This window comes from Natator depressus, chromosome 2, assembly GCF_965152275.1.
Source record: "Natator depressus isolate rNatDep1 chromosome 2, rNatDep2.hap1, whole genome shotgun sequence".
Taxonomy (NCBI): Eukaryota; Metazoa; Chordata; order Testudines; family Cheloniidae; genus Natator; species Natator depressus.
In genome coordinates this window covers 122,298,814-122,323,901 of record NC_134235.1, presented here as the reverse complement: position 1 = coordinate 122,323,901, position 25,088 = coordinate 122,298,814, and positions in this window count along the sequence as shown.

Genomic DNA, 25,088 nt, shown 5'->3' with positions numbered 1-25,088 from the left:
TAGAGGCTGTATTCAGAAAAGTAATTAAACGTGTGCCTAACTTCAAACAGGTGAGTAGTCCCATTATATGACTGGGGCTCTATTGAACACTAAACTCACGTGAATTCAGAAACCTAGGGCTACACTAGTGGGAGACTCTCACAATGGAACAAAGTACAACGCCTACAAGTGGCAGATGGACACCACAGGTACAGATGAAAGCTTGACAGTAAGGAGTGTGATCACATTTCTGTGTCTATCATTTCTAATATACGCAATCCCAAGGTGTCTCTTCCCTGAAGAACTTAGGGCTTGTCTATACTTACAACTAAATCAGCACTGCTGCGATAGATGCAGCGGTGTTGATTTAGCAGGTCTGGTGAAGACCCTCTAAGTCAATGGGAGAGCACTCTCCCATCAATGTCTGTGCTTCAGCTCCCTGGGAAGCATAAGGTAAGTCGGCAGAAGAGCATCTCCCATCGACACAGCACAGTGTAGACACCACTGTAAGTCGACCTAAGTTAATGTCGACTTCACTTACATAACTGAAGTAGTGAAGTAGTGTATCTTAGGTCAACCTACAGCTTATTAGACAAGACCAAAAAAGAGCAGGAGAAAGGAAATAATTATTATCTCCATTTTACAGATGGGGACCTGAGACACAGAGATCAAGGTTACACAGGAAGAACTGGCGCAGAATCCAGATCTCCTGGGTCCCAGTTGAGTGCCTTATCCACAAGACTGGAGCTGTGTGGGAACCAGAATGCCCTTTTCATAGGAAATGATGCAATTATGAAATTTGTTTTCATTGCAAATTGGAACAAGACCAAAAAACTTTGAAATGTCCCACAAAATGAAATGTGAAAAGAAGTATTTTGGATCAGTCAAAACATTCAATTTTGATAAAATTGATATTTTTTTCTGATTTTGACTTTTTAAATTTTGTTTTCAATTTATAGTATAATATAAAATATAAATACAGAAATAGTCATTTTTAAAAGTACTCGAGAAACAAAAAGTTTAAATGTTCCAATATAAGGTGAACCATTCTGTTTTGACATTCTAATGCTTCACTTCAATTTTTGTCTAAACTAAATTTGACCAAAATTGACACATTCCTGTGGAAATTTTTGAGTTTCACAAAACAGCATTTCCCAACAGAAAACTCTGTGGGAAATTTTCCATCAGCTTAATACAAGACCATCCTTCCACTCTAATCTGTGGGTGCTTTGACAGCCAACTGGCATGTTCTAGGTGATTCTCATACAGCCTCAGAAAATGAGAGAGAATAGTATTAACAGATGCACAAGCACACCTTGGGATTGCGTATATTAGAAATGATAGACACAGAAATGTGATCACACTCCTTACTGTCAAGCTTTCATCTGTACCTGGAGTGTCCATCTGCCACTTGTAGGCATTGTACTTTGTTCCATTGTGAGAGTCTCCCACTAGTGTAGCTAGGTTTCTGAATTCATATGAGTTTAGTGAAGTTTTTTCCTGCACAAGTGTTTTCTTGCAACTATTCACAATCTGTCTAAATTCTATTTGCCTCTTTATTTGATGTTGCTAAATATAGAAACAAAGAAATACAGCACAATAAAGAAGAGCAGATAATATAAAAAGAATCTCTGCACTAAACTCTGCATGACTCGTATTCTAGGCTCCTGTGACATGATGTAAAATGGTGCATTTCTAATTACTGTGGATTACATACCCTCTCTCAATTAGGAGGATAAAAACTTTAGCAAGCATCCTCTCTCAAACTCTGATAAACATTGACAAGTTCATTTTGTTGTATAACAGTTCTGTAGTTAATAGTTAACTTCAGATGCCTCCTCCAAGACCAACTTGTTCCCTATCACTGTATAGACATGGATTCAATACTGAACTGTAACTTTTTTTTTTTACCAGAACTTGTGATGCATGGAGGTGGTCTCCCATCAAAGTATTAATGAGCGTTTTACCCTGTTTAGCCTGTGTGAATTGATGAGATCACAGGGCAAGGTGGTATGGGAATCCACAAATGTTATGGCTTCTGCACAACGGATAGCTTGTGTACTGTACTTGTGTACCACTACTCACCAATAAGTTGTGCAGACTTCTGCTGGAGTAAGCAGGGGTTCAGGGCTCACATCAAGAAAGAGTCCACTAGTAGGAAACTTGCAGTAGCACAAGGTGCCTGTGTACTCAAAGGCATACACTTCCAAAGTGGAAAGCATGGCCTGGATGCAGATCCAGGTCTTAGGAAGCTTTGTCTGCAAATTAAGTCAGAATCTCAAATATGCTTGTCTTTGCTGGGTATGAATTTCCATAGAGGTCAAGCAGCCAATATGGTGACTCAAGCTCATGAGATCTGATCCTGCAGATCTTCTGCAGTGGTAGGTTCATACCATTGCAGACTATGGAATCTGGCCTATGTCTCAGAACAAAACAGTCTACAAAACAACAACAACAATGTTGTCTTCATCATCATCTTCTAGCTAAAGCTTGTATTTGTAAATAATTTTTCAGTGAAGATGTAGCTTTTAACCACAGTCTCAGCAGTTAAGTGGTTTGTTTTCCAATTCACCTCCTGAACTGCACTAAACCGCAAGAATGTGACATATATGATATTTGGGAAAGACAGCCACAGAAAAAGCATAAACTCCTAGAAACAGTGTCATGAACTCAGGTCATGATTGTTTGTCTTGACAATGCAGTGCTCCTCATTTTGTGCTGATTAACTACTAATATTGTCACATGATGAAGATTCAGATGAAGTCTGAAAAAGAAATTGAACTCTTCCCAAAAGTTAGCTCTTCTGTAAATGACATTTCTGTCCCCATTCAACTCATTCACTGGTAATGGGATGCGGGGGAGAGAGAGGGGGAAATCCCTTAGGTAGTCGTTGAAGTTAGTTTTTTCTTTCTTTCTTTGTATTCCATACATCCCTAATTCTAGACTTGTCTAATGAGGAACAGACGGTTCCCATCATACTGTCTTCTCACAGGACGCCTGGTGTGTATTTCCCCTTTAATGGTTCTTTCAGTGAAAATGTTAGTTGTTTGTCATTTTCCATTTCAGGTGAGTATATCAGCAATTCGTCATTCTTTGTCTTTATTATAACCCCTAACATTTTGTTTTCTTTGTTAACAATAAAGTCCTTGACCCAGTTTAACACGGAGGATCAATCTTTGACATGCCATTTCACAGCATTTTAAAAGTTATGAACTGAGGAACCTCTTCAATGTGGAGTATAACCTTTGTAAATTATTGTATATTAGTTCACCTTTTGCACTAGAGTGTTGCCAAAATGGGGGAGGGGGGTTAAATTCACTTATAAGAGCAAATGTGTTAAAGCTTGACTATAAAATTATGCCAAAAGATCCCTGTGAATTTCATCTGCAGCAAAAGGCATTTTCTCCTTGTTTTTCTTTTCAGTAAAACCTGTATATATGCTACACATATATAGCTAAACTGTACTGAATTTAATTGACAGTGTGATTATCCCCATATTGCACATGGAAAGAGTGAGGCAAAGTGACTTGCCCAGGAGCACACAACGAGTTCATTCCAGAGCTGAGATGAGAACTCAGAAGGTCTTGACTTCTAGCCAATGCTTAGTCCCTGAACCACAGTGCTTTACTTTAATTTAATAAAACAAAAATTATTAAGAAACAAGGAAAGGAGAGGTGCCAAAGATAAAAGCTTATGATCATTTTTTTCTAAGACTTAATTGGAATCTGAAAATAGACTCAAGCAAGGAAAACAAAGTTTCAAACCATTACAAGATCAGTACAAACTCTCGTTGGATGATCATAACCTTAATGCATGGCACTGCTGCTAGCAATTTATGAAAGCTGTTTTTCCAGCATTAAGTTTTTTGCATGTATTCCACCCTCCACAACCCTGGGGTTCTGTGCAATTCTAACCGCCTTTCTTACACTATAGCCTGTTCAGAGAGCATGAACAAGCCTCAAAAGGTTTGACTATGTGTGCAAAAGTTTTAAATCCACAAGCTTTGAACTTTTTAAAGCAAAGTCCTCCCCTCTCAGCTGTATAATAGTCTTGCTTTAATGCTGATATTCCCACTTCAGTACTGTGAACTGACCAGCTTTGGCTTTTCCAGACATTTTGGCATCTTTTTTTTTCTTACTGCAGCAAGCACAGCATTAACATCTGCAAAGCAGAGATTACAGTCATGCATCATATTGATATTTTTTTCGTAGAGTGCTGGTATTGCTTCAAAAATCCTTCCCTTGTGACATATTCCATGAAGGAACTAACAAGTCTGCAGGCAACAGACAACCTTGAAGTACTTCCACTGCTGTTCAGAAGTAACTAATGATGTCTTCTTCTCACCCTCTACTTGACACAGATACACATTTTACCTCTTGCAATATAGAGACGTAGTGTTTGTTCTAAAGAGAGAATCTTTCACTCAGATGTTTTCATGTACAATTATTTCTCAAAACTTTATAGTCCTTATTGATCAAAACTAAAGCCTTCATCAAATAAACAGAGCAGTACTTTTGTTGTAGGCATTAAAATATTTGTGTGTCCTTAAACATATCAGAGAAATCTATTGCATAATGATTCATTAGGACCAGAATTTAGCTTGATATCCTGCCATCTCTTTCAGTTTGAGATTCACTTGACTTTTAATGATTTCTTTAATTACTTTGCTGGCATAGTATAATGATCTATATCTGGTAATTCCTCCCCATTTTGGAATTATCAGTCTTTTGTGAATGAGTTTGGTTCTTTGGGATTCTGCTATATTCCTTTTTATTAGTCTGTTTTGCTCTCTTTTGCTTTCAAAGCTTTGTAATTTAAATGACTGTTGAACTACATTAGACTACTGTTTGCTATTAAGATAGATCTTTTATCCTTTGCTAAATGGATGACAACAATAATAAATTTTTGAGAGGCAATTTGTTCCCTAGATGCAAAAATATGTTTGTGTCATTTCAGAAAATGGATTCAAAAGCAGACAATGCATCAATCCCTTGAAATTAAATTAAATCCCTTGAATTAAAACAGTCAAATATACAGCACAATGGGTGCAACACTAGTATGATGCAAGTAGTAGACAAGTTTATGAATCCTTTAGGAAACAAAATGATGACATGCTGAATTGCCTAAACAAAAAACTCTGAGGCTAAAATATAATTTTTCAGATGGAGTCACAGTAGTTACTCTTGAGTATGCAAGACATGTATGGGAGGGGCAGGATGGAGGTGGGGGAAGAAGTTATAGACTTCTTCACATACAGGGTGGCGCAATACTTGGCCTGTTTAACTATTCTGTTGCTCTTCGAGAGAAACTCGTTTAACTCCAGAAGGTAGTATTGGAAAAGTATGAAATATTTGTATTAAGCCCTGAATCCTCAGAAGCTGAATTTGGATCCAAGGATTGATATATTTTCTGAAGTTAGAGTGGGGAGCAAAGTTTACACAGTGCGGGAGATTTGTGAACCACCGACTTTGTTCTCCTTCGACCAGCTGGCCTCATTCTATTCCTATAATCAGCCTTCCATATGCCATTATAACTGCTTTCCCTGTCGCTAACAAGACCATACTTACTGTTGCTATAATCAAGGAAGGGAAGGAGAGCAATGCCATCTTCTGCTTTTGCTTAGTGATGGTTGTCTTTGCAGGAGTCTTGAAAATGTTACTAGCTGTCTGTACCCCCATTCTGAATCTCCAGAAGGCTACCAGGTATAACTACTTCCTTAATAATAGGGTCTTTAGGGAGGAAGCTGGGGGCAGGGTCTGCCATGATTTTCCTAAAAGGCAGAAGGAGAGGGAAACCAAGTTCAGATCTGCACTAGGGGACTGATATAAGGTGCTGAGCATTCTGGCCCCCATGGTTACTTAACTTTGAGAGCATGCCTAGTTCCATTGACTTAAATGGGACTATATATGTGCTTAAAACAAAGAATGTACTTAACGGCTTTGCTGGATCAATGGAAGTTTGCTCACTACTTTGTAGGTTTGAGCCCTAAACCACAATGGCACCTGTAGCTCTCACTTAGTACTCCAAAAGCCACTATGAAACTCTCAAACTTCCTTAGCAATTGTGAACCATTAGGTATGGTGGTGTGAAGATTGTGGGATATATCTGTATTATTGTTATGGATATTTTATGTACCTTTGCCTGTTTGGTTTACTAGCCTAACACGTGGTTACAAAGAACGTATTTAATCCTTGAAGGCAGACAATGGGTGTAGATGGCCCAGTCACTGGTATTTAACCAAAGAGGTATCAAGACATGTACCCATATGTCATAAATATAAAATCCCTCCTGGCCAGAGGAAAAATCCTCTCACCTGTAAAGGGTTAAGAAGCTAAAGGTAACCTCGCTGGCATCTGACCAAAATGACCAATGAGGAGACAAGATACTTTCAAAAGCCGGGAGGAGGGAGAGAAACAAAGGGTCTGTGTGTCTGTCTATATGCTGCTTTTGCCGGGGATAGACCAGGAATGGAGTCTTAGAACTTTAGTAAGTAATCTAGCTAGGTATGTGTTAGATTATGATTTCTTTAAATGGCTGAGAAAAGAATTGTGCTGAATAGAATGACTATTTCTGTCTGTGTGTCTTTTTTGTAACTTAAGGTTTTGCCTAGAGGGATTCTCTATGTTTTGAATCTAATTACCCTGTAAGGTATCTACCATCCTGATTTTACAGAGGTGATTTCTTTACTTCTATTTACTCCTATTTCTATTAAAAGTCTTCTTGTAAGAAAACTGAATGCTTTTTCATTGTTCTCAGATCCAAGGGTTTGGGTCTGTGGTCACCTATGCAAATTGGTGAGGATTTTTACCAAACCTTTCCCAGGAAGTGGGATGCAAGGGTTGGGAGGATTTTGGGGGGAAAGACGTGTCCAAACTACGTTTCCCAGTAAACCCAGCTAGAGTTTGGTGGTGGCAGTGGATATTCCAAGGACAAAGGATAAAATTAATTTGTACCTTGGGGAAGTTTTAACCTAAGCTGGTAAAAGTAAGCTTAGGAGGTTTTCATGCAGGTCCCCACATCTGTACCCTAGAGTTCAGAGTGGGGGAGGAACCTTGACAGGAACTTTGACACCATATTATCCAAGTCCAAGGAGGCACAACCAAGCAAAAGTGTATTGACCTATAACAACTACAGAGGACTGGAGATTGGAAAAATCCCAAAGGAAAGACAGGAAAAGACAATGGTGTTAGAATCTGTTAAAAGGGAGACTTTCATGAACAAAAGGGAGCAGACTAGAACCTGGGGACAAGACTGGGCAGGAGGGGAGAGAGTGCAGAAGAATCCCGAGATGCCTGGAAGACACGAAGACCCAAGGGACTTTCAGGAGGGCTGAGGGAAACTCAGGTAGGGTTTTTTGTGCAGGTGTTAATGTTTCCATGGAGCTGTATATATTTTGTGCTGTGTCTATGAAGAAAGTGTCTGGTTCTAGAACTCCATTGCAAAGTCTGTGTATTACTTGCTTTAACTACTAAGAGAAGGAGGGAGAAACAAATATGCAGAAGATCCTCAGCTACAGTGGAATTCTGCATTAGCTGCAGGGGACACATAGGGGGTCAGCAGTGATCTTGGGAACAGGGGCAGCTAGACTGCAGAGTCCCACAACCAAGAAAGGGACTCTGTACCTGCCTGAAAGGACAGATATAGAGATAGTGTCTGAACACTGCTCAGAGTCAATATGTTTAAAAGCCTGTGGGATCCAAATAATTGGGTCCAGTACAAGAGTTTAGGTGAGTGCCCACAAGGGGGAATTTAGCTAGGGCTGTAACATCTGGTCATAGTATTTTAATCTACATGTTTTTTTGTTTTTGATTTAAAAGGGGTGGATTTGTGACTTTTGGTTTTCCATTATCTAACTAGCTTTAATAGAACAAAAGCCCCAGAAACTTCTAGTAAGAAATTTCTAATGTTCTTTATTTACTCTTCTAGCCTAGATAGGATAAAACCTGTTCAAAGATGACTGCAGCGTTTGAGAGTTTTCCTGTCCTGATTTCGAGCTATGTAAATAATTGATTTTTCAGTTTGCTGACAGTTTTATTTTGAACATGTAAAAAAATTAAATATTTTTATTTTGGAGGAGATTTTGTTTTTAGCTTTGGTCTACCAAAACAGTTAGATGGAATCAATACAAATTAATGTAACCTTTTGGTTGACCTGAATCTACATTTTCCTCTAGAATTTTTTTTTTCTATGAACATTTTTGCCAAATCTAGTCCGGATTCCCTCTTGGGACAGAGGGAGGGTAAAGACACTGCCCTGGGAATTGGAGGTTGCCTGTCCTCACATGAGAAGAGGGGGAAGCAAATACTTGCCATGCCACCAAAGGCGCCGGGAGGCACCTCTGTGAACAGGTGGAAATGGGATCATTTTGGAAATGTAAAGTGCCATGTAACTATGAAGTGCTACTCTTAAAGGACAATGGATCTCTTACTTGAAAAGATGTCCACATGTGTTTGGTAATGATTTGGATCACTCCAGTTCACTGGCACATATTCTGTGGTGTAGTTTGCTAATTCAGCATGAATGTTCAGATACAAACTCCTTCTGCAATATGAGGAGTCGAAGATCATGCAATAGGTTGTTTTAAAAGTTGGTTCCCCAAGATTTGCAGTAAAGTCTCAGATTTGATGTCTGACCTTAATAGCAGTTTCTCTAATAACAACTTCCTCTAGTTTGCGACACAAAAGGAAGAAATGTACTCAGAGTGGCAGCCCAACAATGCTCTAATTCTTAACCTTGCTAAAGTGCCTTTGGTCTTGATATGGACTAAATGTGTGACTTTTGTGCACAGTGATGCCAAGAAATTCTTAGATGTAAAACTGGCACCCTCCCCTGAAGAAAAAGGTGAAAGACTCTTTAGCAAAGGATGATGCTAAAGAAAACATAACTTTGTTGCCAGAGTGCTAACCTTTATTGCCTTTTTTGGATTTATTTCTCTAATGTTTTTGCTTGCCTTTATAAGCAAAGCTTCTAAGGATTTAAGCAAATATCTCAGTGTAGCTGCCCATCAGTTGTTCTCCAGTTAATACTTCCTCCATTGCTGTTCCTCTGAATTTGGAAAAAAATAAAATGTAACTTTTTAATTTTCATATTGAGATTCTATAAATCCTTATTTTAGTGGCCCCAGTGTTAATGATAAAGGATAAACATTTCAAAAGGATGTAAGTGAAAATCAGTGAGATTCCCAAATCACTTAGGCTTGGATTGACAATGGACTTAGGCACTTGACATTCAGCATGGCAACACCTAACTTTTAGATGCCTAGAAAATCACAGGAACAACATTATGATTTGCAATGTCTACGTTAGGTGCCTAGGCTGCTATACGATAAATCTGGAGAGAGAGGCGCCTTAGACTGGGAGCCACAGAAGCCAGTACACTAGGTGGCTCCCTTCTTAAGATGGCTTAGAGATGGGCATACTACGGCCCGTGGGCCACATCCAGCCCGCGGGACCCTCCTGCCCAGCCCCTCAGCTCCTGGCCCAGGGGACTAGCCCCTGGCCCCTCTCCTGCTGTACCCCTTCCCCCGCAGCCTCAGCTCACTGTGCCACCAGCGCAGTGCTCTGGCTGGCGGGGCTGCGAGCTCTTGCTGGGCAGTGCAGCTGCAGAGCCTGGCCTGACCCGGTGCTCTGTGCTGCGCGGTGGTGTGGCTGGCTCCAGCCAGGCAGCACGGCTGCCTGTCCTGGTGCTCTGGGCGGTGTGGCTGTAGTGCTGCCAGCCAAAGGTGCTCCAGGCAGCACGGTAAGGGGGCAGGGAGAAGGGGGGGTTGGATAGAGGGCAGGGGAGTTTGGGGTGGTGGTCAGGGGGGTGGGGGTGTGGATAGGGGGTTGGGGTGGTCAGAGGGCGGGGAACAGGGTGATTGAATGGGGGAAGGGGTCCCTGGGAACAGTCAGGAAGGAGAGTGGGGGTTGACGGGGGCCCGGGTGCGGTCAGGGAGGGGTGGATGGGGCAGGAGTCCTGGGGGGGCCTTCAGGGGGCGAGAAGCAGGTGGGGTCGGACAGGGGGCGGGGGCTGGGCCACGCCCGGCTGTTTGGGGAGGCACAGCCTCCCCTAACCGGCTCTCCATACAATTTCGGAAACCCGATGTGGCCCTCAGGCCAAAAAGTTTGCCTGCCCCTGAACTAGCTGATTGTAGATGCTGATGAAAGGGGTATATCCTAGGCCCTGTCACTGTCACAAAGATAGGAGCCTAGATCAGGCTTCACTGATATCTGCTAGTGATTCATGATCTCCTGGAGTCAGTGGCTTAGGTGGCTGAGAGGTTGGGAGTTTTCTGAGAATGAGTTAGGCAGGTGCCTAACTTCACACAGAATGGCCAGAGGAGGAGGTGCCCACCTTTTATAACTTTTAGCCCAGCTCACCTGAGATGTGGGAGACTCTGGTTCAATCCCTGCCCCCAACCCCCTTCCCCTCCCACACACACACCTGAGGGGAGGAAGAGGATTTGAACTGTGGCCTCCCAGCTTTGAGGAGAGTGTTCTTACCACTGGGCAATAGGATATTCTGATGTGGGACTCCCTTGGCTACTCCTGTTGATGTTGTACCACTGTTGGTAAATAGTAAGAGTCACTGGAGCAGGGAGACTGTGCTCTGGGTCTCCTGCCACACAACGGGTGCCCTAATCATCAGGCTACAGTGTCATTCTCCCTCCATCTCTAGCCCAATGGTTCTAATTATCTAATCCAAAGAGGAACAGCTTCAAAAAGAGAGACTGAGGGAGTATCAAAGTATCTCATAGCATCTCAGGTAAAGAGGGGGATTTAACCTGTGTGTCCCATATCCCAGGTGAGTACTCTAATTCCTGAGCTAAGAGTTATAAAGTGAGCACTATAACCACCACTCCTTCCTCCTCCTCTGCCCAGATATCTAGTAGGTGTGCTCTGAAGCCCACACACAGTGCAAGTCAGGTGGACATATGCCTATATTCCCTGGTTTGTAAATCACTTTGGAGCTTAGGAAGAAGATAGGCAACTGTACTTGTAGAGTGAGGCTGCAGCACATGCTCAGAGGCAGAGACTTAGCTGCCTAGGGAAATTTTATTCTGAAAAAAATTAGGGGCCAAGTGAGTTTAGGGACCTACAGGGCTAGGATGGAGTTTTGTGAACCACAGTGGAGCTAAAATCTGGATCTTAGGTGCGTAAATATCTTTGTGAATCTGGGTCTTAGTGTTAGGTGCTTGATTCTGAGTCCACTGGAATAAAGAGTGCAATGTTCTTGTGTACTTCACTGGTGCAGGATCAGACCCTTAGAGTACTGGACTAGGACTCAGGAGAGACCTGTTCTAGTCCCAGTTCCTCCACTGGTCTGTTGTGAACATCAGTTCCCTCCCTATGCCTCAGTATCCCAAATAGGGATACTGGTACTGACTTCCTTTGTAAAGGGCTTTGAAATATACTTTGAAAAGTCCTATAGAAGAATTAAGTATTGTTTATGGCTAAAGGATTTGGGGCAAGTAATTTGAATTGCTATGCCTCTAACAGCTATGTCTACACTGGAGCTAGAGATACCATTTCTAGATTGAATAGACCTACTTGTGTTAACTCTAGTTGAGCTACTGTGCTAAAAATAGAAGTGTAGCTGCAGTGGTGTGAGCTACCAAAGGGGCAACTGCCCTAGGTAGGTACTTAGGTGGCCTATCCTGTCACTCATGCTGCTTCAGCTACACAGCTATTCCTAGTGCACTAGTTTGATCAGAGCTATCATGGCTATATATACCAGAAATTACACTTCCAGCTCCAGTGTAGCTATACCTAAAGTGTGAAAAAGAGATGATAATGTTTACCTGTTTCACAGGGATGACCTGAGGCTTGACTTAGTGTTCTTAAAGCATTTTGAATGTTCAGTTGAAAAGCATTACTGTAATATGGAGTGTTATTACCAAGAGACTTTGCATTTAATAGTATGCTATTCTCTCTTGTTGTCATGGACAAATAAACTGAAGTTACTGTAAACATACTTATATCACACAACCTGTGGACTTTAAACAGAACCAAATCTATTTTGTTCTCCTGGAAATGTTACATTTCTTTCTTGAAATGTTTAAATTTTGTCTCAAATTAAACATATTTAGGCCTCAGGATGTGAGTAAAATTCATAATTAAGTACAATAACTTTTAATATAATAACTTATTAGCTGAAAATGTCTGAAGAGGACAGAAGATATTTTACTTAAAGCAAATACTAACAAAACTAAGGTGGGATCATGGAATTAAACACTGTGTCATGCATTAAGAGCAACCTTAATTCTAGCATTTCCTAACTGTAACCCTTCTGCAAGGTGGACTTGGCAGCAACAAGGGCTAGGTTCGATATCTAGGGGGTTCCTCATAACAAATCAAAACAGAACTGGCTTGGGGCCCCACCCAATAATCTGGGAAAATTTAACACCACCCTTGGGTGCCTCTGAGAGGCAATAATTCCCTTTTCACAAGCACTGAGTCTGTGTATAGCAAAGAAAACTTAATAAAAAGGGGGAAAGAACCAAGCATTAATTAGGGAAAACACCACAACCATGATTTGAAAGCATATGACCATGAGCAAACACCCACGCAAAGTATGGTAGGCGGTGTCCTTTGCCTCAGTTTCTAACCTTCCATTGTGGAAGTCCACCAAAAAAATGTTCCTTTAACATGCCACTGACTTTTCTCACCACAGCACCCCATTCACAGTTGCTGTCCTTGGTCAGTGAAGACCCAGAGTTCAGAGGTGCATTCACCTGGGTGAGGGGGAAGCATTGAGCAATACCTCAGCTGCTGCGCTGCAACTGGCTCACAGTTGCCACCATTCATTCTGCTGCCTTTGCCCACTGCTGCTGTCCCCTGCAGTGAGTCATGTGCTGAGGTTCCACAACTTAAACTATCTCTCAGTGATCTCAGCAGGTAGTGGGGAATCTGACTTCTAGTGCATTGTCTGCCTCTGCAACACTGTCCCATATCAGGTCTAAAGCTCAGCACATGGTGATTAGAGATTTCAGCTCTAATGATCACTGAACAAAAAAGGACTCTCAATTGAATCTAATCAGCTCTATCTTTAAACAGCAGAAAGGAGAGGATCAAATTCTGTCAAGGATTCCTTAGGGAGAGCTCTCCCCCACCATCTCTCTCATTCAATGGGATTTGGCATCCCCATCCCCAGGTTAGCAAGTGAGGAACAGTTTAGAGTGACCCCCTCAGTCAGTCAGGCTGCCCTTTACTCATACAATAAGGATAACATTTCATTACCCCTTCACTTGCTAGTAAAGTGATTTATAACCCAACACCGGCCAAAAGTGATCATTTTGGCAAAACAGTTCCATCATGCTGTGAACCTAGGCAGTGTCTGTGGAAATATAGTCTGTTCTTGAAATCTTTTCCCCAAGCTAATTACTAGATGTCAGGGGAGAGCTCATTCAGACCCTGCTTACATAACTTTGCAATACTTGACTTTGAAACCGTAACAACCTTCTTTTAGAATTGGTGTCTTAATTAGCTGGGGAGCTAACTCAGTTGACTGAAGGCTTTCACTCAGCCTTCTAAATGTTAAGCAGCACATTTCAAAGTATAACTGACTTTAAAATACACTAAGGTATTGAGTAATGTATGAGCAGCAAAAGGACACTTCTAAATGAGACAAACATAGAGTATTGGATTGGACATTGAGAAGTTCATTTTAGGTTCACCTGCTGCCTATTGATCACAAGAGCCTTACCTTGATTGGTGTCTTCAATAATGTAAACGAGGGACATAGAGCAGACTATCCAATAGGATACTTTAGTATCTGGTTAAATCTGCTCTAATGTCTGCCCATCATTTGGCGGGTGCACCAGTTAGCAGGGAGGGCAGTGTTGATAGGCCCCATGTGCAATGTCAAAACAGGAGCAAAACCTTCGCTATGCAGAGTGGGTTGAAGCGCAGATAAGTGGAGTGCAGCTCCTGTTGTATCAGGTGAGACAAGCTCCATTTTGGCTTCCCTGGTTGAACTGCTACTGGATGACCATGAAGGTCTAGGTTCCAGTGTCAAATCCAGCAATGTGTGGGATACAAACATAAGTCTAAGTCACCAGATGGGAGACTTCATTTATTAGTTAAGACTGTTTTAGTATCTGGCCACCCTTTGGTGGGCACAGAAAGTATTTTTTCTCAGGCTTGGATTTAACATTAAATGTGCTTGGTTTGTCTGGTAGGTAACTCCACTCAAGGCAGTTTTTCTGAGGCTAGGGAGTGACTATCCTTATGTGGGCTTCTGCAGTGTTGATTTGAGACTTTTTCTATGACCCCTCCATCTTCAGGATGTGTTATTTGTTGAACTGATCCCTAAGCTGGGAGAGTATGTGCTGGAGCAGATTCAGAAATTATGACAGGAAGGAAAAGAGTCCTAATTTAATTTTAAAAATACCTGTTTTGGTCCATTTGAGTTATTGGTTGTCTGCAATACTTTATGATGTACCAGTAAGAGCTGCTAGAGGATTTCCTAAGAGGATATTCAGACTCATTCTGCAGAGGTGAACTTAATAGTAAGGACATAAAATGGCTTGAAAAATTCAAACAGTTTCATCTTTTGATTTGAGACATGCAGAGACTTGGCTAGCATGACACTTTAAAATGAAATAGCTTAATGCAGCAAAGAATAACCAAACACCATGACACCTGCTTTATTAGCTTTAAAACATAAATTAATCAATTGTAAAATTAGGAACATATTATGGGACATATGAGGGATTGCAAAAATCCACAGAAGTTCCAAATATGAATCTAAAACCATTCATGCTGGTGTGTTCCTAGCCTCACTAAATCAGAGAAAATGAGTTTTATGAACAATCCACCAGATGGGAAAATGTTCACATACCACGAAATGTTGATCAGATTTATTTGAAAAGCAAGCCGTAACCATATGCATATGAGAGGAAGTAAATGGATTTTCAGATACGCAATGACTGCTGTCAAGCTTGCAGCTGTATGAATTTAATGCTGTACTGCTATTTCTACAGTAGACTTCCTTGATGCCACTTACCTGTTTGCCAGCTAGTATGATTAATATTGATTCAGTTTTACAAGCAATTAAATTGAAAGAAATAAACAACCTTTTATTGGATTTTCACTAGACGGAAGTACACATTTGGATAATATTTTTTTCTTTGAGAAACATAATATTGCAGCATCCAGAATCTTCAAGAACAGAAAGATTGCATTTATATCACAGCACCTCTATGCCTCTGGAATTTCTCATTCATACACCACCTTAGGTCACTTCATGTTTGTTTCACTGCATTGACACCAAGTCATCTAGTGGTGTAAGAATGAAGAGTATAAATAATTACATTTATTTATGAACATGTTTAGTTTATTTTATTAGTCTCTTGAGTGGTGTTCTGTTGTCTCATCTTTCTACATTTGAAGAAATGTAATCTCTGGTTGTAGATTTGAAGGGAAGCAGCCTGATAATGGTGAGGCAAGTGGAAAACTGTGACCACTACTGCTGACAAACAAGACCTTGACATCTTATGTATTTGTTACTTCAGTTTCCCTCTCCCTCTCACCCCCTTCCAGCTCATTTGTCTCATCCACCTGTTATGTTTGAATAGGGAAATGGAGATTGGCACAACTGATTAAAAGAGCTCTAACCTGGGAATTCAGGGGAGACTTTTGGGAGATGCTCAGGTACTCTCCATGCCTGATTCTAGTATTGATTGGGAGGAAAATCAAATAAAAGAGGATACAACAATGGAGAAAGGAATAACAGAGGGTAGGAGAATAGACAACAAGAGGAAAGATAGTGCTGGTGCCACTGAGAGTAACAGATACTGGCAGTAAAATGGCTGTACCAATCCAATGAGGAATCCAGGTGAAGCCGAGCAGAAACAACTAAGATGTTTGCACATCAATGCAACGAGTCTATGTGCGGGTTTTTTTAAATGGAGGAACTAGAATGACTGATGAAGAAAGTGAAACCAGATATTATAGAGATAATGGAAACATGGTGGAATAGTAGTCATGACTGGAATACAGAATATTGAAGGGTATGTTCAGGAAAGACAGAAATAAAGGTAAAGGTGGTGGAGGAGCATTGTACATTAATAATGAGGTACACTTTTTAAAGAAATTAAAAGTGATGGAGTGAATAAAACAGAATCTGTTTAGGTCAAAATCTCTTTGGGGAAGAAAGGTAACAGAGGCTCCACTGGGATAGTGGTTGGGGTCTGATACAGACCCCCAGGACCCAATTTGGATATGGATAATGATCTTGTTAAATATTACTGGGGATTGTGTGATTTTGGGTGATTTTAATTTCCCAGATATAAATTGGAGGACAAGTGCAACTAATAATGGTAGGGTCCAGATATTCCTGGATGTAGCAGCTGACAAATGTATTGATCAAATAGTAACCAAACCAACAAAAGGAGGCTCCATTTTAGATTTACTGTTGGAAAGTAGTGATGACCTCTTAAAAAAACTGGTTGTAGAGCTCAACCTTCGTTCCAGTTGATCATTAATTAATTCAATTTAAACTAAATGGAAGAATAGAAAAAATAAATCTGCAATTAGTATTCTTGATTTCAAAAGGGCAAACTTTAAGAGAATTATTCAGAGAAGTGGACTGGACTGAAGAACCCAGGGATCTCAGTGGTAATTTCAATGAAGAAATCTTGGAATTACTGTATGTCAAGGTTGCAGAAACCATCTGAGGCCTGCATCCCTGCCATGGGAAAAACGTACAGAGAATAGTTGCAGATCAAACTGAGTGAACAAGCATCTCAAGCAGGTTCTTAACAGAAAGCAGAAAGCTTGCAAGGAATGGAAAAAGGGATGGATCAACAAGGAAAGCTATCTCTTGGAGATCATAAAGTGTAGGGAAAATGTGAATTGCCAAAAGCCAAGCAGAATTTCACCTTGCAAAGGGAATTAAAACCAATAGTAAAAGGTTCTTTAGCCATATAAATAAAAAGAAAACAAGGAAAGAAGTAGGGCTGCTGAATGGGATGAAGATTAAAAATAATCTAGGTATGGCTCAACAACTACATGATTATTTTGTCTCAGTTTTTAATAAGGGTAGCGAAGAGCTTGGGGAGACAATGGTGGGATGGCTAATGGAACAAAGATATGGAAGTAGAAATTACCACATCTGAGGTGGAAGCCAAAGTCAAACAGCTTAATGGGACCAAATTGGAAGGCACAGATAATCTCTGTAAAATAATATTTAAGCAATGGGCACATGAAATTGCCAGCCCAATAACAAGGATTTTTAATGAATCTGGGTTCATACACAAGACTGGAGAATTGCAAATATGATACCTATATTTAAGAAAAGGAATACAAGTGATCTGGGAAATTACAGGCCTGTTAGATTAAGCTCAGTTGTATGCAAGATCTTAGAACAAATTTTGAAAGAGAGAGTTGTTAAGGACATAGAGGTGTAACCATTAATTGGGATAAAATACAACATTGTTTTACGGAAGGTAGATCTCATGGCAGACCAACATGATCTCTTTCTTTGAGAAGATAACCAATTTTATGGAAAAAGGTAATCCAGTAGTTGTAATCTACCTGGATTTCAGTAAAGGCTTTTACACAGTTCCACATGCACATCATTACTTAAATTGGAGAAGATGGGAATTAATACAAGAATAAAAAGGTGGATAAGGAACTGGCTCAAGGGAAGATGACAATGGGTCATGCTGAAAGGTGAACTGTAAGGCTGGAGGGAGGATACTAGTGGATCACTCTTGTGACCAATCGTATTTAACATTTTCATTAATGACCTTAGCACAAAATGTTGGAGTGTGCTAATAAAATTTGCAGATAATGCAAAGTTGGAAGGTATTGCCAATATGGAGGAGGACCAGAATATCATACAAGCAGATTTGGATGGCCTTGAATACTGGAGTAATAGGAACTGGATGAAATGTAATAGTGCAAAGTGAAAAGTCATGCACTTAGGGACTAAAATCAAGATTTTTTGCTATAAGCTGGTGACTTATCAGTTAGAAGCAACAGAGGAAGAGAAAGACCTGGATATATTGGCTGATCACAGGATGACTGTGAGTCACACACGTGATGTGGCCCTGGAAAAAAAGCGAATCCAATCCTAGTACACATTAGGAGAGATTTCCAGTAGAGATAGGGAAGTATTATCACCCTTCTTCAAGGCACTGGAAAGATCTCATCTGGAATAGGGTATGCAATTCTGGTCTCCCATGTTTCAGAAAGATTAATTTAAACTAGAACAGGTGCAGAGAAGGTCTACTAGGATGACCAGAGAAATGGAGAACTTGTCTGAGGGGAGACTTAAGGATCTTGGCTTGTCAAGCCTAACAAAATGAAGGCTGAGGGGAAGAATGATTTATCTCTATAAATACATCAGAGAAATAAATACCAGAGAGGGAGATGAGTTATTTAAGTTAAGGGCCAATGTGGACACAAGAACAAATGGATACAAACTGGTCATCAGTAAGTCTAGTCTTGAAATTTGATGAAGGTTTCTAACCACAAAAGGAATGAAGTTTTGGAACAGCCTTCCATGGAGAGTACAGGGGTAAAAAACCCAACTTGTTTCAAGACTGAGATTGATAATGAAGGTAATGGTGTTTATGGTGATGGTGATTATGAAGATGATGGTATGATAAGGTTGCCAGCATTGGCATATGGTCCATCCATGACTTCTATTAAAATGGGTGGAATGGATGGAGACAGGACACTAGCACTAGTTTGGGAGGGCTCTAAGTTATTACAGAGAATTCTTTCCCAGTTTGATGGCTGATGACTCTCATCCACATGCTCAGGGTCTAACTGAGCACCATATTTGGGGTCAGGAAGGAATTTCCCCTCAGGTCAGATTGGCAGAGAACCTGGGCAGTTTTCATCTTCCTCTGTAACATGGGTTACTTGCTGGTTTGAACAAGACTAATCATAGATGTTCTATAATCTGAAGTCTTTAAATCAAGATTTGAGGACTTCAATAACTCAGCCAGAGCTTATGGATATATTGTCAGGGTGGGTGGGTCAGGGTCTGTGGCCTGTGATGTGCAGGAGGTCAGACTAGATGATCATGAGGGTCCTTTCTGGCCTTAAAGTCCGAGTCTAATTTCTTGTAAACTATTAAAATCCAGGACATGGTAGTTTTTTTGCTTTTATTGAAAAGGACCAGATTTGAACCAGTGTACAGCTCTGAATCTCTGACCAGAATAATCACCACCTAATTAAAAGAGATTTAGTATAACCAGTGGCAAAAGAAATCTAACTACTTGAGACAGTTTCTTCCTCCCAGGGGGAAAAAGAGCCATCAGGAGGGACGTTGTGAAGAGTATTCCACAATTTTTTTCAGTATGGAGAAGAAGGTGCTTCTGGCCCACTTCCCTCACATTGAGATGAGCACAGATCTCTACCCCCCAGAATTCATGCATCATCCACAGGAGGGCAGATGAGTTCACTGCCTCCCTACCTCACCACTTGCTCCCACATCGTACAGCTCCACTGAGAAATGCCAAGCTACTCCTGGAACTCCTCTTTCCCCCCATCTAGTAGGAGCTAGCCTTCACAACACTGAAGGCTAGAATCAATGGAGAATCTTATGAAGGCAAAAGGCCTAAGGATAGTAGTATCCCTGATGATTTTGAGTGGGAAGAAATATAGGAAAGATTGTATGCTTGTTTATCCTCTCTCTCTAGAATTACTCCACTGATATATGGATACACTATCACTTTACAAACATGAACTGATGTATTGCAGTTTTCCTGCTTTTGCAGAAAGACAACTATAGTGCTTCTGCTGTTGCTGAAATCTTTGCCAAACAGTAATAGTGACAAGAGACCAGTCTGTGGCGGTACTCAGAATGCTGTGTGCAGAAGAGACAGTGAAAAGAGTTACATGATTAATCTCTCTCTCTCTCTCTCCTTTAAGGGGAAATAATACCATGCATAGGAAGGACACTAGTGGAAAGCTAGAACAGGATCAAGCTATATTAACTTCCGTACAGATTCTCAGTAGGTTTAGGAGGGACAATGTATTTTTCTCTAAGCCCTTTCACCAGCTTTCCTCCATTTTCCCTGTAGCTTGATCTTTAGATTATGTATTAATTATATTGATTACTTAAAAATCCCCAGTTATCACTTTAAGGGTTGACAGGTTCTTGCCCCAAGATGAGGCCCAGTATTATTTCAATTATTGCATAGTTAGGAACCCCGATGCGTACAGTTGCAACACTCACACTATAGGAACTCCTTTATATTTATAAATATGGTTTATTAATACATTTATCACAGTCACAAACACCCCAACTCAGTAAGTAGATATAGATACTACAGAATATACATCTGCACATCCATATACTCACACCATCTCCTGTAGAACAACCTGAAGTGTTACCCATCATCTTCCTCATTACCATCACCTTCCCCATCATCACCAGTGGCCATCATTCTGGCATCTCCCAAGGACTACATCTCTCTCTCTCTCACTGCCGCTTGGCTGGGATGCCACTTTTATAATATTTACGCTAACGCTGTTGTGTTGGATGCAAATTCAGCAGGGAATTTTTCCCTTTTTCCTTATTTGTATTCCCTTACCTTACTAATGTTGAAATGTCTTTTTTCCTATAGGTTAGTACATCAATCATGTCAATTTATTATCATATACATCAATTTGTTACCATGGCACTTTTGTGGTTAGGTATCACATTTGTTATTTTTGTCCTGACCTGACCGGTAATTTTGGTTCTTTCAAAACCGTGGTGTATCTGTTAAGTTTAAAATGGTATGACCTTAGGAAGCCCCCTATGCCAACCTATTTCAATGCATCCTCTATATTAAAAGTCACAGCCATATATGGACCTTATGCTTTAGCTCATCACCATCTATCCATGTGAAAGGTCCCAAACATATCCATGCTAACTTTGCCCTAGCTCAACATACAGGATGTGGCCTGTAGGTCCCTTTTGTTACAGCCAAAATATACTCATATATTAATCTATACAACTACTATAATAAAACAATCAAACCCATCAGAAAATAAGAAACGATATATAGGCAAACAAGCAGGCTAGTCTTAGGTATTTCTCATGTATCTGTTATGTGTATCAGTTCATTGCCAAGACACTTCTGTGGTTGATTCATGTACCTTTGGTCAGAACTTCCGCTTAAAACTCTATTTTCAGCTCCCCAAATACTTGGGGTTCTACGTTGGGCCATTTATCTGTGCAAAGTGTATCTGTTCAAAGTTCATAGGATGCTTCTCATTCACTCCAGTACTGCTTCAAACCCCTGGGGTATAGCACAGAAAGCCAGTTTGTTAACAAAAAAGGAAGGGATTAGAGTACAGGTAAAGATTCAAAACTCCAGAATGCCTTCTATTTAGCTCATTATGCCTTGGCCACCTTTTATGGTATTGTTTAAACAAAGATGCAGAAAATGCTCTCATTCTCCATGTAGCAGTGAGACCTGTCCATGACAGATACTGGAATCATCAGTATTGCATAGGTGCTGGAACTGGGGGTGCTGTCACACCTCCTGACTTGAAATAGTTTCCATTATATACAGGGTTTACAGTTTGATTCAATGGTCTCAACACCCCCACTTTACAAATTGTTCCAGCCCTCCTGCAGCATTGTGGACATTTCATACAATTAAGGATTATCTAAAGATCTCACTGTTTTTTGGAAGGGTGTCTGCATGTAACACTGTGGTCATATTGCCAGACACCAAAGAGATATTGAGTCACTTTATTTTTGTAAGGTCAAACCTCCTGAGAAAGTGCTTCCATCTGGTGCCATGTCTGCCTTATTCATTAGTTGTATACCAACACTGCTGCTGGCTTCCTTAACTTGACAAATAAAACCTCTTAAGTCATCAAAGCCTCACATTTACCTTCTGGTGTGTGTCTCTCTGTGTGTACACACAAAACAGAGATTAACAGCAGCACCACCACGATTTTTTGTCTAAAGGAGGAAAAGTAGGTTGACTACAAAGCATATTCATATTTACTTTCAAAGGTTCCGATATGCTTTGCCCTAGTAAGGGATCACCATTTTAGACATCTGAAAAGCCCTGCACTGAAAGAGTGATTAGACATTAGCCTGATTTTGCCATTTGCTCTAATTTAGATTTATGAGTATGCCAGTTTAAGGAATGAATCCCTCTCATCAGACATAGAAGTATTAGTTTCCTTTTTCCTCAATAATAAGACGTTTCATTCACTGGCAAAATTCCCAGTCCAACAATATGATGGAAATAAATTATGTACATTTGCATGGAACTTCTGTGGATTCTTAATTAAGAAATGGTAACCATCATCCAAGGGGATGCGTTTTATTTAGTGAGAAATTGAACAAATCCATTAACCCCTATCAGTTCCAAGATTTAGCAGGAGGGATGGATTTATGATTGCTGTTAATTTTTTAAAAAGGGTTTTTAAAAAAACCTTTCACCTCAGGATATTGATTAAAAGCAAATAGTGCATAAATTCTGCTTGCTTCACAGGTACAACTGACATTTTGACAACTTTAGTAGAGCATATTTAAGATTTTTTAAAAAATAAATATAAGATAGCATTTCTTTACAATAGCAGAGAAACAGATTTCCTGTCAGTGCAAAGGGTAAAAGCATTGTATCCTTGTGTAATCATGCTTATGCTGTGCAGAGAATTAATTTAAGAAGCTCTACTTGAGGTCCCTATGAACATAATCTCTGACAGCAGATACTAAAAAAAAAAGGCAAACACAATTTTACTATGAGGTATTGCAGGGGTGTAGATAGAAAAATGCTCCAAAATACAGTTCAGGTAGAGCATAAAAATATTTCACCCAGCTATGCAGTACTAGAGAGGAGGATTCAGTGCCCCTGTCCCAAACTTCCCTTTATTTTTACATTCACTGCAAGGAAAACTACATCAGCTGCATCTTAATGAAGTACTCAAGTCCTGAATAGGGAAGGACTTAGACATCTACTAGATATCTCATAGACTATATACATCAGGAGAGAGCTTAGTGGGGGAATACAAGCAGTCTGATAACATGTGTTTGAGGAAAATGCCCACTTACTGTACTTCATATTAAAAGTTTATTTTGCTTCTAAACGTTCCTATGCACCCTTCATTCTTAATTAGTATGCTAAGATTAAAGGACTGAAGGTGAGTGGCCTGCAAAAACAATGGAGTAAAGATGTTCAATTCAATATTATTAATGCAAATTAGTGGGAAATTAAAGAGGAGGAACACAAAAAGATTAAGGGGCTGGAGGGGCAAACTCATGAAGAAAAAGCTAAGTATAAAGCATTGCTAAATGATGGCTAAGGCTGGGAAATGGTAACTGCCTAAGTATTTGAAAGGTGAAAATGTTAAATGAGGGGATGGATTTGTTTTAGGGAATATGCAAGGATGTGTAATTAGAAGTAATATGATGGGATTAAGAAGGAAGTAAAATTAGACTAAATGTCCAGGCAAAACTTCCTGATGGTGAGATACATCTATGAGACCGGGAAAGTCTTTCTGAAGAAAGTGGTGGAAAACCCATGCTTCAGGCTTTTTAAACCTACACTGGATAAAGGAACTATCTGGCCTTCTCAGAGAATAGTTTATGACCTATATGTCTTCCATCTGTAATTTCTATGCTTCATTTCTTGGGCGCAAGCAATTATGTATTTTTTTCACAAATATTCATTCCATCCCCTTTTCAAAAGTAATTTAGACATTAAGGAGCCTTTGAATGAAACTTTGGTTCATGTGCTACTTAGGGTATGTTCACAGTACTATTTAAGCCCAAGCAATATATGGGTCTTACTCTTAACAAATCAACACATCTTTGTAAAAATATAGAAGTATCTCATAAAAATTTAATGTTAAATGCTTGTTTTATTGTTGTTTATGTTTCCTGGTCTCCATTTTGAATTCCATGTGGTGGTGGGCATGACATCAAAGCACTAGAGTGTATGTGCCATTGGTGGTTATTCACTACTGCCCACAGCTTGTGATAAAAATTCCATTGGATCGTAAACAGGCAATCCCTCCCATACATATGTTAGTAAAATACATGGAGCCCAACACTTGTCAGGCCATAGGACTACTTCTGCCTCTTCTGTTTCTATTCCCGGTTCTGCAGTGGGCTGATCCTCGGTGGGACGGAGATGGGGTCATCCAACAACTCCTCCAAGTAGGGGGTCAGGAGATGCTGCAGCTGCTCCAGCAGCAAATCTTCCTCAAGGACTGGTGTGAGAAGTGGGTGCCTGTGGGCTTCCCGCCCATCTTATACTTTGGAGGTCAGAAAATCATCATTCTGGCTGACCAGGTGTGACAGACTGTATCCCTACATTAATCTTTTTGACTAGACCATGATACATTTTGTACAAGTATGCCTTATGAAGTATCATTTGAAAACTCATACTCAGCTGAACATTATTGACCTGGTAAAATATGTTTGGCAACATTGTATAAGTTATAAGATTCTACTGTATAACATTGCTGTGACATGTTCCAAGGTTAAAAAAACAGCCCAAACCAGTTCCTCTGGGACAAAAAGCTAGTCAGCTCTTCAGCCAGGTGTCAGCGTAGTGAATTGTACAATCACCTAGTTAAACAACCATTCTTTGACAGGAAAAAGGATGTAAGCAAGAATTGTACATATTGACAGTAGAACAACTGGGGGTTCCCAGTAGACAGACTGACTGCCACTTGAATCCCAGCTGGAGATAATCCTCAAAGAGAGGAGAATGGTATAAGAATTGAGAATACAGACAATACAAATTACTTCTCTCCTCCACTTCTTTCTGCTCATGGCTGTAAAAAGCTTATGATGAGAGAAACCTTTTGCTTTTAAGTTCAGTTAGCTTGTTAAGTTAGGTATTAGTTAGCATATTATCTTTTTATTTTCTTTGTAACCAGTTCTGACTTTTATGCCTCATTACTTGTAATCACTAAAACTCTATCTTTGTGTAGTTAATAAACTTGTTTTATTGTTTTATCTAAACTATTGTGTTTTGATTGAAGGGTTGGAAACCTTCACTTGAGATAAAAAGTTTTATGCATATACTTTTCCACTGATTAAATGACTGACCTTATATGAGCTTGCATTTTCTAATGGAGAGCTGGGCAGTACAAGACACATATTTCTGGGGAAGATCTGGGATTGGGAATTTGCTAGTGTCACCCTGTATA